General features: G+C 41.5%; 1 pseudogene; it reads right to left on the reverse strand.

Annotated features, from left to right (window-relative positions):
- Positions 1 to 770: 770 nt before the first annotated feature.
- Positions 771 to 7,646, reverse strand: LOC123348293 (annotated as a pseudogene).
- Between the last annotated feature and the right edge of the window lie 277 nt (positions 7,647 to 7,923).

Genomic DNA, 7,923 nt, shown 5'->3' on the forward strand with positions numbered 1-7,923 from the left:
AAGACCCCGCCCCTCCCCTGAGCACACTCTGCCTCTCCCTGCCCCTGCTCCTCCCCCCAGCACCTCCTGCCTGCTGCTGAACAGCTGATCCTGTGTGGGTGGGGCCCATGGATGGGAGGAGCTGGTGGGCAGGGCCTGCCAGTGCGTGCTGAGCACCTGCTACTCAGCCCCGGAGCACCCATGCAGTCATACTTCAGCATAGGTGCCATTAACAGGAGTATCATATGTAAGACATGGGAAGCAATTATTCTGTTCTATTCAACAGTGGTGAGGCCTCAGCTAGAATACTGTGTCCAGGTTTGGGCACTGCTCTGAAGAAAGGTGTTGGCAAATGAGAGAGAATCCAGAGGAGAGTAACAAAAAGAGGATGTATAGAAAACATCACCTGTGAGGAAAGGTTAAAAGAATTGGTCATGTTACTTCTAGAGAAGAGGCTGCTGAAGGGGGACCTGATAAGTGTTCCTATAGGTAATAATAGGTTGTTATAAAGAGGATAGAGATCAACTTTTCTTGTCCACCAAAGGTAGAACAAGAAGTAATCTGCTTAGTTTGCAGCAAGGGAGATTAGAGTAGATATTCGGCAATGCTTTTGAACTATAAGGATAGCTTAAGCACTGGAAGAAGGTTCCTAGGGAGGTTGTAGAATTCCCATCCTTCAAGGTGTTAAGAACAAGTTAGACAAAACATTTGTCAGGGATGGTCTTGAGGTACACTTAAGCCTGCCTCTTATGGGGAGCAGGCAGAAATGGGCTAGATCAGTGCTTCTCAAACTATCTGATGTCTTTGCCTGCATCAGCGATGATTGTCACTAAGTTGTGAAACATGTCATAACAATCTCTTGACACTCGACTTGTCAATGCTTTTAGCTTTCGTTTCTGTCTGTCAATCTTGTCTGCCATTGTAAGACACGAAGGCATCCTTCCCTGCATGGAGGTGTTGAGATCATTAAAGATGGCAAAGATCTCAGCCAAATAAGCCAGCTTGGCTATCCAATCCACATCTCGGAACAATTGTGACCAATTTGGTTTTTTGTCCTGAAGAAACTCAGCAAGCTTGTTTCGGAACTCAAATAATCTTGACAGAACTTTCCCCCTCGATAACCAACATACATCGGCATGCAATAGGTGCTGTTTATGATCAGCTTCCATATCATCACATAATGCAGTGAATAGTCTCAAATTTAAAGCATTCGCCTTTACATGGTTCACAATTTTTATGACCTCGCTGAGCGCACTGTTTAGTTCTGCTGACATTTTTTTTGTTGCAAGACTTTCTCGGTGAAAGAAGCAGTGCGTCGACTTGCATTCAGGTGCAAGTGCCTTAATCTGGGTAACCACTGCAGAATGCCGTCCTGTCATTGTGGCAGCACCATCAGAACATACACTTACACAAAACTTGAAATCCAACCCACATTTGTTAATGATGTAGTCACTCACAGTCTTGAACACTTCAGAACTAGTTGTTTTCATTGGTAGTGAAGCAGAAAACAAAAACTCTTCCTTCAAATCACTCTCAAGTTCAAAGCGGACATACACCAGCAGAATTGCCATATTAGCAACATCTGTACATTCGTCAAGATGCAAAGAAAAGTACTTAGCTAATTTAATCTGTCCTATGAGCTGATCTTCCATATTGGGAGCCAGATCATGAATTTGTCAAGATATAGTGTCATTTGAAAGTGGCACCTGAGCCACTTTCTTTGCTGCCGGCTCGCCCAGAATTTCCATGAAGACATCTTTAATACAGCCTATCACTAGCGTCTCACCGACTGTGTATGACTTTTTAGTCTTAGCAACACGAAACACTACTTTACAAGAAGCTCACAAAGCACAAGTATTTGTGTGACACTTCAAAGATCTGTTTCTGACGGCCTTTTAAATCAATATGCTTTCTTTTGAAGAACTCTTTTGGCTTTGAACTAATTTAATTATGTTTTGTATTTAAATATCTCTTGAGCTTTGACGGCTTCATTGCGTCATTAGCCAACACATTACCACAAACAATGCACTGCAGTTTTGGCACTCCACCATCATGTGTGGCTACAAAACTGAACTGAAAGTATGAGGAGTCATATTTCAAAGTAGAGCTAGTACGAATTCTTTTTGTTGACAATACTTCGGTTTCATTTACATTGCCGTCATCTGATTCAGAATTACTTGCGTGTTCAGCAACCGGATATGTCTGCTTGATAAATATGCTCAATTGGGCCTCGCTAAACCATCTGTAAATTAGGCATAAAAATAATTAATATAAATTCCATTACCCTGGGTAGATACTTAATTTATGATATTAGGATGAAAGCCGAATAAATGCAGTGGGAATGCTTTTATTGAGAAATTTGTGTGGGAGAACATTGATTAATAGGCTAAGTAATGTTAGGATAAGAAGATAATATAAATTTTAAAATTAAATTGCAAACAGGATAATAATTGGAAAGTTAAGATGGTTTGAACATATAGAAAGAATTAATAATGAACATCAAAAATAAGATTTACCTGTCTGAAAGATATGGAGTGAGAAAGCGAGGAATTTCGAGAACTTCCAGGCAGAAACATGTAGGTTTAATTCTAGAAGAGGGGAAGGATATAAGTAAGAACAATGAGAGGTGTATGAAACAATATATGGATATGGAGGAAGCGAGGATGTTATGCTCATACAAAGCACACGGGATCTTTTCAGGGGGAACAGTCACACACACACACACACACACACACACTCCTGCCAGTTGATGTTTACAGTTATCAGTCTGTTGTAGCTTGAGTCAATCTAATGGCCAGTTAGATTGAGCACGAGTGAGGAACTGATGCTCCGAGGCTTTGCAGGACTGAAGCCAGAGTTCCATGGCAAAACACCCCAGCTTTATAGTTGTAAATTCCCATTTGAGTCCATGCATTTTGCAATGTCATCCTGTAATCATTAGTCCTTAAGTGGTGTTAATCTTGGAGTATTTTGCTGTTATCATTTGATGGTTATTGTCAGGCTTCCCATCGTTATCTCCTATTTGTTGTCTCACCTTTGGGGGTGCCTGCCTCACCTCTGAGGTCATCAATGCTGCTAACATGTTTAGCATCCGATACAATGGATGTTTTCCGATTGTCTCCTGGTCTTTCCAAGTCTCTCACTTTTTCTTGACCATCTGGACATTTATGATGGCTTTCACACCTTATCTTTTCCTGATGCATTCATTCCTCATTCACACAAACAGTCTCTCACAGACACCTTCAAAGGTATACAGACAGCAGTGTTTTATATTCAGCAGAATACATTATAAATCAAGCTTTGCTAAATCTTATAACTAAAGCAATTCACATTGGGGCTTCAGGCCCTCAACATTTCTCTAACCTATTTATCATAGACACAATACAAAATCCTGTCTTTTACTAACTAAACTTTATAACAGGTCCTAATTGTAATGCATATTGGAAACAGGATCCCAGTCTCAGACGGTCATTCCTTTCTGTTATTCAAAAAGGGTGGCTGGCAGAATGAAATCAAAGTTTACATCAATTCTTATAGTACAATTATAAAATCCTGCTCCTACAAGGACTGTCTATTTGGCTATAGGTGTGTGGTGCTCAGTTGTCTCTATCTACTTCGTAAGGGATACGGCGGGATAGGATAGAAAATAATTATTAAAATTTATAATATTATTAGTACTTACATTCTCAGATCAGTAGGTTTGGACAGGGTCCCAAATGACAAACATGCAGAGAGCCGTATGACGCTCTCTATTCAACTTCTCGATGGTAACTGCCGGTGGGGCGGGGTCTTTATATGCGAAAGAGTGGGGTAAGCCTGCACTTGCACGTCTCATGCAAAACATGCTGTAGCGCTATGGCATAATTATCAATATTATAATATGAGCTTCTGAAAACATAATATTATTTAACATTGTTGACTTTTATCAACTGATAATTATTCTTGGTGGAATTCCGGTGCGATTTTTAAATTATAGTATTATTTCTCTCTTTCTTGGAAACTCGCCGCGGACCTGCAGCCAATGGCTCATGGACCAGCACCGGTCCACGGACCACCACTTTGAGTAGCACCACTTGGTCTACACTACATACTTTGGTAGAACTATGTTGCTCAGTGTTGTTAAAAATCCACACCCCTGAGAGATGTAGTTATACCAACATAACCCCCCGCCCACACATGTAGACTGCTATGTTGGCCGGAAAGCTTCTCCTGACAACATAGCTATTGGCTCTTGCAGAGGTGGAGTTATTAAGCTGACAGGAGGGCTCTCTCCCATCAGCTTAGAGCATCTTCACCAGACGCACTCAAGTGGCTCAGCTGAACCAGTGCAGATGCACTCATGTAAATTTGTAGTGTAGACCTGCCCTTAGTCAAAACACATGATTAAAATATGTTCATAGATTTTCAGCCCCTAGATATTTTTCCTGTGTTCAGTAATGAACATTTTGTGCCTGATTAGTTAGGCATGCAGAGGCATGTGAATCAATTTTGCATGTACAGTTACCACGCTTGTGCAAATAAATCCATAAGCTGCATGTGCACATGGCTAACAAGGCAATAACCAAGGACATGTGCCAGGCTATCACAAAAGATGTGGAGCAGAATTACACAATTTGCATGTGCAGGCGTGGTAATAAGGAGGGGGCAGGTGTGTGCACATTTTTCCAATCAAGCCAAACATGCAAATGTGTGTGCAAATCAGTCTGTCTGGCCGTGGCATTAATAAAAGAGGACACGGTGTGTGAATCGCTTATGAATGCTTCCTGCTAGATGATTAAATTGAAAGATCTCTTTATTTTTAAATGTCGGAAGCTCTGTGCAGCAGCAATGAATCAATCAGTGGCATTTCTTTGTAGTTTATTATTCCTGTTGACATTGTATAAAATCAGGAGGAAGATTAGTCAAAATTATTTACTCTGATTACTGAGAAAAATGTCACATATAAAAATAACGGCTTTTACAAAATGCTGAAGCATTCCTCTCCTTTTCGCACGGAGATCAGTGTGAGCAGGTCACTGTAACCTCTTTGAAGAGCAGGTCTGAATGACAACAAAATTAATATGTATTTAGGGCCCACTTCTGCAAACCCTTATTCACATGAGTATTCTTTGCTCAGAGTGGGATGAGTCACATGAGAAGTCCTTCACAACCAGGCCCTGTTAATGTGTATTTCTTTTAACTCTGTGTAATAGGGGATGAGAAGCAGGTTTCCATCAATGCAGGCAGAAGACCTCATACCCCAACCATATCTTATTTGGAGGCATTTATTCTGCCTTGCTTGTCAATTTCACTTCACTTTCATTTGAAGTGAAATATTTTAATATGACAATTCTTAAACATTCAGGGACAAAGTAGAACAGGAAACCTAATGTTATGCACAATACCACTACTTTGTACACAACTGCAGCAAATTTATGCATAAATGTCCAGCTTCTAGTAAAATTTTCAAAAGCAACTATGTCCCATTTGCCAAAGGCACTTAACTTTAAGCGCAAATTAGGTACTTCTGAATATTTTACCCTAGATAAGTCAAGGTAACTATGTACGCTTTTATGTGCAAAATACTGAAAATCTAGGCCATCACTAAGTCACAACTGAGAGCTAAAAGACTGGAAAGTCCTTAAGGCGTCATTGTCCTGCCTGCAGTCTGACAGAGCTCTTGCTGCCCAGATAGACACTCCAATAATGTGTGTCAGATTGCATGGGTGCTGTGATCTGTTAAAGTGTTTGGCACTTCAGGATAGGTCTGTACTTTCCTCTGGAGCAGGAAAGAGGCTCAAGGCACCTTTCAGAGTAGACGATTCAATGAAATGGCAGCATCAGAAGAGAAATCAGTACTAGGGAGCTCAACATTCTGCCTGCATCCTTTGGGATTACAATTACAGACCTGCAAGTGTCAGGGCAGGTCAGATGTGAATTGATCAGGCTTAAGCTATTTTGCAAAGATTTTGTCCCTTTGTGGTTTTAAGCAGTTACATAGTAATGGAGTTTCACTTGCTACACATTTCACCAGCTTCTGAGAAACACTGATGTGCTTAACATTACTCACATGAGTAATCCCCTTGAGTTATATATGTACTTAAGTGTTGTTGAATTGAGGGGGAGAAGAAGGTGTCACAATCCTGAAAATCTGGCTGTGTATTTATTTAAAAATGTAGGAAGTGATACAGTACTGTGAAAGTTCTCCTAGACACTATCTGCCATGCTTTTCTATTACACATTAGGATGTGTTACGTTTGCTAGACTTCACAGTTAAAGGTGCTATAGAATAAAAACTGAAGGCAGACTGACTTGTGTTTCTTCACATAGTGGTTCTAGTGATTGAATACAGTGCAGTACTGTGCATTCCTAGTATACAACATTATAATCTAATTCCCCACCTGATTTACTGTTGGTGGTGAACTCCATCAAGCTTAGTGACCTGAAGATGTACGTGAGGCACAAATCTGGCCAAATGTTGGAACTGTCAATCTGGATCATTTTGAGCAGTTCCCATAGAGCATCTTTCAGTCAATGAACCCAAAGTGCTTAACAAACATTAACTAGTTTTTGTGCTGAAGAAGAATTCCAGGTGATCATCTGAGATCCTTCCTGTCCCATGAGCAAAGGATGACAGAAGGCGGATTCTGGAAGTGAACAGCTGGCTAGAGAAGTGGTGGAGGGTTTTGGTTTTTGTGGAACATTGGTTCACCATTTATGGGGAGAAGGGGCCGTATAGTTTGGATGGCCTCCACCTCAGTAGAAGGGGAATCAATCTTCTCAATGACAGGCTGGCTAGAATGGTCAGAAGGATGTTTACCTCTCCCCTTTTGTAATTAGTTTAAGATTATGCACACTCAGCACAAAATGGAGACGTTGAGAACAAAATAAATCAAAAACCAAAGGACACGAAGTGAAGAAATTCTTTTATTGGCTACACACCATGCAAGTAGCCTGGTTTCAAACAAGGGAAGCTGAAATTGCTCATTTCATGAGCATAAATTTGATTTAGTTGGTATTATTGAAACTTAGTGGGATGATTCCCATGACTGTAATGTCCTAATCAATGGTTATAATCTATTTAGGAAGGTTTGAGTGGGCAAAGGGGGAGAGGGAGTGGCACTCTGTCAAAAATGGCATTCCCTGTTTCCAAGTCACTGACAATTCAGAAGAAAATGATAAAGCACAAGATGGGGCAGGGGTATTAGCTGGTGTTTGCTACAGCAGTGGTTCTCAAATCCGGTCCGCCGCTTGTTCAGGGAAAGCCCCTGGCAGGCCGGGCCGGTTTGTTTACGTGCCATGTCTGCAAGTTCAGCTGATCGCGGCTCCCACTGACTGCGGTTTGCCGCTCCAGGCCATCGGGGACTGCGGGAAGTGGCGTGGGCCGAGGGATGTGCTGGACGCCCTTCCCGCAGCCCCCATTGGCCTGGAGTGGGGAACTGCTGCCAGTGGGAGCTGCAGTTGTCCGAACCTGCAGACATGGTAGGTAAACAAACTGGCCCGGCCCGCCAGGGGCTTTCCCTGAACAAGTGGCGGACCAGCTTTGAGAACCACTCTGCTACAGGACACCAGATCACACTGGGGAATAGGATGATCAGTTCCTTATGCACCTACCTATAACAAGTAGGGGGAAAAGCTGTGCGGTTGTGGAGGACTTCAATTTGAGTGACACATAATGGAGCTCTCATGCTGCCAATACTAAAACATCCTTGGGATTTCTAAATATTAGATGACAATTTCCTAATTCCAAGAATTGTATCCAACACAGGGGAATTATATATTAGACCTTGTCTTGACAGATAAAGAGGAACTGATCACAGAACTAAAAATTAATGGTAACTTAGGTATAAGTGATCATGACTTGATCACATTTATAATGTGCAAGCAAAAAAGTCCAGACCAGCGATACCGGTCTTTAAAAGGTCCAGTTTTCACAAAGATGAAAACAATTGAGCCAAATCAGCC

The sequence above is a fragment of the Mauremys mutica genome, chromosome 13, assembly GCF_020497125.1.
Source record: "Mauremys mutica isolate MM-2020 ecotype Southern chromosome 13, ASM2049712v1, whole genome shotgun sequence".
NCBI classification, from domain to species: Eukaryota; Metazoa; Chordata; order Testudines; family Geoemydidae; genus Mauremys; species Mauremys mutica.